This window comes from Cebus imitator, unplaced genomic scaffold (genome assembly GCF_001604975.1).
Source record: "Cebus imitator isolate Cc_AM_T3 unplaced genomic scaffold, Cebus_imitator-1.0 Scaffold1155, whole genome shotgun sequence".
Taxonomy (NCBI): domain Eukaryota; kingdom Metazoa; phylum Chordata; class Mammalia; order Primates; family Cebidae; genus Cebus; species Cebus imitator.
Window position 1 is genome coordinate 28,289 of NW_016108470.1, and position 6,650 is coordinate 34,938.

Consider the following 6,650-nt stretch of genomic DNA (forward strand, 5'->3'; position numbering starts at 1 on the left):
TATCCCATAACTATTGATATGTTATTTTTATCTTCATTTGTGCCAAGATATGTATATTTTTACATTTTGAATTTTTAATTTCTGTGGGTACATAGATCATAGTAGGTATACATATTTACGAAGCACATTAGATATTTTGATACAGGCATACAATGTGTAATAATCACATCAGGGTAAATGGGATATCTATCACTTCAAGCATTTGTCCTTTGTGTTACAAGAAATTCCATTACTCTGTTATTTTAAAAGGCACAATTAAATCATTATTGAATATAGTCACCCTATATTTGTGCTATCAAATACTGGGTCTTATTTATTCTTTCTACCTATATTTCTGTACCTATTAACTATCCTCACTTCCCCCCAACCCCTCCTACCCTTCCCAGCCTCTGGTAATCATCATTCTATCCTCTATCTACATGAGTTCAGTTGGGTGTTTTTTGGTTTTTGATGCTTTTGAAATGAAGTCTTGCTCTGTCACCTAGGCTGGAGTGTAGCAGCAGGATCCCAGCTCACTGCAACTTCTGTCTCCCGGGTTCAAGTGATTCTCCTGCCTCAGCCTCCCAAGTAGTTGGGATTACAGGCCTGCACCACAACACTCAGCTAATTTTTGTATTTTTAGTAGAGACAGAGTTTTATCATGTTGGCCAGGCTGGTCTCAAACTCCTGATCTCAGGTAATCCACTTGCCTCAGCTTCCCAAAGTGCTGGAATATAGGCATGAGATACTGTGACTGGCTGAGTTCAATTGTTTTAATTTTTAGCTCCCACAAATAAATGAGAACATGTGAAGTTTATGGTTCTGTGCCTGGCTTATTTCACTTAACATAAGGTCCTCCAGTTCCATCCATGTTGTTGCAAGTGACAGGGTCCCATTCTTTTTTGTGGCGGAATAATAGTCCACTGTGTATATGTAACATATTTTTTTATCCACTTATCTGTTGGTGGACAGTAAGGTTCTTCCAAATTTTGGCTATTATGAATAGTGCTTCAATAATAAAATAATTATTTCTGTTATTGGTTTCTAATATTAAATTATTGTGATAAAAAGATACATAGTATGATTTCAAACTTTTAAAATTTGTTAAGACTCGTTTTTTGGCCCAGTATATGATCTATGTTAAAGAATGTTCCTATGCCCTTGAGAAGAGTATATTCTTCTGCTGTTGGGTGAAAAAAATCTACATATGTCTATTGGGTCTATTGGTCTATAGTTATTCGCATCTACTGTTTCCCTACTTACTTTCTGTTTGAGTGGATTATCTAGTTTTGAAAGTAGGATATAGTAGTCCCCTACTGTTTTTATATTGCTGTAAGTTTCTTCCTTCAGTTCTGTTAATACTTGCTTTATATGTTAGGTGCTCCAATATTGTCATATATTTGACAATTGTTATAACCTCTTTGTGAATTGATCTCTTTATTATTATATACTGATCATCATATAGTGATGACAAAATTTGACCAAAAGTCTAATTGTCTACAATAAGTATATCTGTCCTGTCCTTTTTTGCCTATAATTTGTGTGTAATATCTTTTTCATTTCTTTTCTTTCTTTCTTTTTGAGACAGAGTCTCACTCTGTCACCTAAACTAGACTACAGTGGTGCAATCTCGGCTCACTGCAACATCTGACTTCTGGATTCAAGAAATTCTCCTGCCTCGGCCTCCTGAAAGCTGAGACTACAGGTGCCCAACCAAACACTTGGCTATTTTTTTTTTTGTATTTTTAGTAGAGAGGGGTTTCACCATGTTGGCCAGGCTGGTCTTGAACTCCTGACCTCAAGTGATCTACTTTTCTCAGCCTTACAAAGTTCTGGGATTACAGGTATGAGCCACTGCACTTGGTCATCTTTTTCTACTCTTTCACTATTAATCTAAGTGTGACCTTAGGGCAAAAATAAGTCTCTTGTAAGTCACATATTGTCGAGAATTGTTTTCTTATTCATTCTGCTACTTTGTCTTTTGATTAGTGGGCTTAACCTATTTACTTTCAATTTTTATAGATAAGGACTTACTATTATTATCTTATTAATTGGTTTCTGACTGTTTTCTAGTTTCTTTGTTCCTCTCTGTTTTCCTTTGTGATGTGTATTTTTGTAGCAGTATGCTTTGATTTTTTTTTTTTTTTAAGATGGAGTTTTGCTCTTGTCATCCAGGCTGGAGTGCAATGGTGCAATCTCAGCTCACTGCAACCTCCCCTTCCCTGGTTCAAGCAATTCTCCTGCCTCGGCCTCCCAAATAGCTGGGATTATAGGCATGTGCCACCATGCTTAAGTAATTTTTTTTTTTTTTTGAGATGGAGTCTTGGAAGACTTGTTCTGTTGCCCAGGCTGGAGTGCAATGCTGAAATCTCAGCTTACTGCAAACTCCACCTCCTGAGTTCAAGCGATTCTCCTGTCTCAGCCTCCTGAGTCACTGAGATTACAGGTGCCTGCCACCACTCCTGGCTAATTTTTTAATTTTTTAGTAGAGATGAGTTTTCACCATGTTGGCCAGGTTGGTCTCAAACTTCTGCCCTCAGGTGATTCGCACACTTTGGCTTCCCAAAGTGCTGGGATTACAGGTGTGAGCCACTGGGTCTGGCCTCCAATTTTTTCTTTTATCTTTTGTGTATCAATCCTGAGTATGGAAGTTTGGAATTTTTGTCACCATTATGTAAAAATTGCAGGAGGTGTTTCTGACTGAGTTTCTGCACTAGGTCCCAACAGATCAGGCCAAACCAGAGTGAAGTCAAGTTTTTATTTTATTTTTATTTTGCACGTCTGTGTGTGTGTTAAACACCTTTAATCTTCGTCATCACAATTTCTCAGCACAGTACGAAATATCACACACTATCAACATATTTTGTTCTGGGGGAAGGGGTCAAAGGTAGAGGAATCACCTTCTTAGAAAGTCCAACCCAAGTTGGGAGGGTGGAGGGGATGGGGAGAAAACCGTCCCTGTGCCTGTGGCAAAGTGTGGAAGCTCCATGCTAAAACTAACCTGAGTCCAGCCCCTCTGGGGAAAGAAGGGGTGCAGAAACTCCCCCTATTCCACAGGCTCCTCTGTGTGGCCCAAGGCCCCAAGGCCCACACCAGGCCCTGGTAGGAGCTATTTTGCATAAAGTGAGAAGCTCTGAAGGTCAAACATTCCAGGATATGTATGGGGCTCAGAGGAGGGAGATGGGCCCTGTGGCCTCCCAGCTGTCCCCTGGCACCAGGAGGGAACTTCCCAGGTAGGGAGTATGTATAAGAGGAGCAGGCCTCATGCCACTCCAAACTGGAAAGGTTAAAATGGCTTTACCCGGGAGGAGATAATCATCCTGCCCTCCATTGCTACCCCCACATACTGTCAATGTCCAGAGGGGTACTGTGAGTCCTGGAATCTTCTCTGGGGTCCCTCGCCTGCCTGTGGCAGCTGTGGAAGGACCTGAGGGTGGGGGACAGGGCTGGGGAGCCCCCTTCCAGCCAGTCAGTCCAGGCCCAGACTCTGAGGCAGAGGCAGTGTCGGGCAAACTGGGTGGCACCAGAGTTCCAGCCAGAGGAGGTGGGGTCAGGCCCCCACAGGGCTGGGAGTCAATGCAGGGGCACCGGTGCAAGTAGGGGACAGTCCTGAGGAGAGAACCCTCAGCCCTGGGAGCTGCTCCCTGGGAGTGGCTGCTGCATGATCTTCTGGGCACCGCAGGGATCTTCAACAGCAGGTGAAACGGATGCTGGTGGTGGGTGCGGAGGCACTGGGAGCCTCTGTGGAGCCACTGGGTGCCATTGCCTGGGTCCCAGAGGCTGGTGCTGGGACAGATGCCACCTGAAGCTGCTGGGCAGCATGGACAGGATGTTTGCACACAAACCTTGGAGGGCAAGATGTGTGCATAGCGGGTGAGAAGGCAGCTGTGGCCTGGGAGATGGGTAAAAGCCGCAGTCCTGGAAGAGCTGCCTGACCAGGGCCCAGGGCTGGTCCAGGGCACATGCAATAAGGAGGATGGTGCCTTGTGGGACTCTGGCTGCCCTAGCCCATTCTCAGTTTCTGTACCTGTAGGGGCAAAGGGGAATCTGTCCCCTTCACACTTGGCACTCTTGGGGGTGTTGGGCTCCGGGCTGCAGGTGGAGCATCTTCTCATCTTGCACTTGGGTGAAGTGAGGTCCTCGGGTGTAGGATCCAGGTTCCCTGGGTTCCCTCTGCCCCGTCCCTCAAAGCCCAGTCAGTTTCTCCTCTGCAGGCCCCGCCTCCTCAGTGGCTCAGCCTATCTGCTGCCTAGGAAGTCCCTAGTGCCCTGCTTTCTCCTCTGCTGGGAGGGTCCATGATGACTGAGGGGCTAGTGGCTCCAGGGTGCCCACACTTTCAGGGATCTTGTGCCAGAAGTTGGCAGGATCCATTGGGAGGAAAGAGGTCTCCTTGGAAGGTGATGCTGGGCCCCCAGCTCCAGGAGTTGGGGGCATAGAGGGCCCGCTGTGCTGCCCTGACCAGGCTACCAGACCTTGAAGGTTCCTGGGCCCAGTGAGAAGGAGGTGGCTGCCGAGGTTGAGGAGGAAGCAGGCCAAGACATGGAGGAGGAGGATGGGGTGGGACCATAGCCTTTGCCAAAGGCTGCAGGTGGATCTGGGGGCCTTGGGGATGCAGGGTCCAGCAAGGGGGGCAGGGGGTAAACTAGGAATAGATGAAAGATGAAAACACCTTCCCACCAAAGCCCTTGTTGCCCTCTGGGTCCTCCCCAGAGCTGTTCCCACTCTTCCTGCGTGTCACCCGCTCCTTGCCCTTGAGATCAATACCAGTGCTGCCAAAGCCATCATCAGCAATAACATCATCATCCCCTTTCTCCTCACGGATGGCCATGTGCTCCTTGTCACTCGCTGATGTCCTCACTGGCCACATGCTGGGAATGAGAAGCTCAGGTGGGCAGCAGCAGGGCTGCTCGCTGGCCACCAAGGCACCTCCCTAACCAACGGCTGCAAAGGGGCTTGGAGTTCCATACTGGGTAGAGTATGATGCAGTGCCAGAAACCACTTTCATTAGTTCCTGTAGTGCCTGATGGTTCACTTCCCCACTGTCCAGGCTGTGTACCCTTACTGTGGAAGAAGGCTCAGGGTGGGGCTGAGCCAGGTTCCCTGACTGCACGCAGCCATTCTACCCCACAGAAGCTGCTCCTTGCTATCTGAGCTCAGGAGTATCTGGGCTGAAACTGACAGGGGCTCAGAGGACATCCCAGGGGCAGCAGCATGTCTCTGACATGCTCCGCTCCTGTGAGACCTTGTGCCCTCCTGCCAGCCCCAGGCTTGTGGGCTTGGCCTCTGTGCTGGACTTATTTCGGTCCTTGTTGCAAGTGGGCCACCTTCACCTAGGAGGCAAGTCGTGGTACTTCTGCTTTTCATTGGGCCCCAGGGTGTCCACCACTCATCCAGGATCTGGCTGACAGTCCCATTGTCCTGGTTGGGGTGATGTTGGTGGTCCCTGCCAGGGCCTGGTGCTGCTTGCGGAAGATCATGACTCCCACTCATGGGCCACTGGATGTGGTCCTTGTCCCATGGCCACAACTCATGGGCTGCCAGATGTGGTCCTTGTCTCATTTGTTAGGGCTGCGTCCATCCTTCTCAGAAGATGAGTCCTGTTCCTTGGTCAGGGCACTGAGGGACTGGGTCTGACATTTTCTCGGTGGTAGAGGCAACTGGGTGTCAGGAGACATGACGGAGAGGACGGCATCATCATCATCATTATTCTCTGTCCCACTATCCAGCTGGGGCTCCCCTGAGGGGCTCAGGTGTCCTCCTTTGTGGTGGGAGGTGGGCCCTTGCCAGGTTCCACCACCCTGAAAGTGTGTGGGGGTCTGGGCCCTGGGTTTTCAGGGCAGGTAGTTCCAGGGGGCTGCCCAAGGTCAGCACTCCCTGTCCCACCTGGTGGCTGCTCATGAGCAACAGCTGCCAACTCCACAGATTCTTTGCTCTGGTTGGAGGCCACTGAGTGGCCGAAAAGTTGCTGAGCCTCAGGTGGCTGCAGGGAGGGGTCAGGCTGATGGGTGCCAGGAAGGGGACAGAGTACCAGGGGAACACAGCCAGAGTGAGGTTCCACGTTCCTCCACACAAACATGCCAAGGCCAGGGGAGGCCTCAGTGAACATGGGCATTGGGGGCTTTGGACTCAGTACATGGTCCAGGCAGGAGGGTCCTCACAGTGGATCATACCTCCTCAGTCCCCTTCTCAGCCAAGGTGGCTTGGGCCTGGGGAAAGGAGAGGTGGGAGGAGAGTGGAAGGCCAGGCTTCAAGGTTTTTCTTTCTTTCTTTTTTTTTTTTTTTGAGGTGAACTTGTTGCCTAGGCTGGAGTATAGTGGTAAAATCTTGACTCACTGCAACCTCCATGTCCCAGGTTCAAGCAACTCTTTTGCCTAAGCCTCCCAAATACCTGATATTACAGGCATGCACCATCAAGCCCAGCTAATTTTTTTTTTTTTGTATTTTTATTAGAGATGGGGTTTTACCATGTTGGTCAGGCTGGTCTCAAACTCCTGATCTCAAGTGATCCACCCGCCTTGGCCTCCCAAAGGCTGGGATTACAGGCATGAGCCATCATAACCAGCTTCAAGTTTTAATATTACAGTTATTTTCAATACTTTTGTCTTTTAACTTTTATGTTAGAGTGAAAATTGATTTATACACTACCAATACAGTATTAAAAGATTCTGAAG

At 48.3% G+C, this 6,650-nt stretch overlaps 1 pseudogene; it reads right to left on the minus strand.

The window, feature by feature from the left end:
• Window positions 1-4,228: 4,228 nt before the first annotated feature.
• On the minus strand, window positions 4,229-6,097 carry LOC108298865 (annotated as a pseudogene).
• Between the last annotated feature and the right edge of the window lie 553 nt (window positions 6,098-6,650).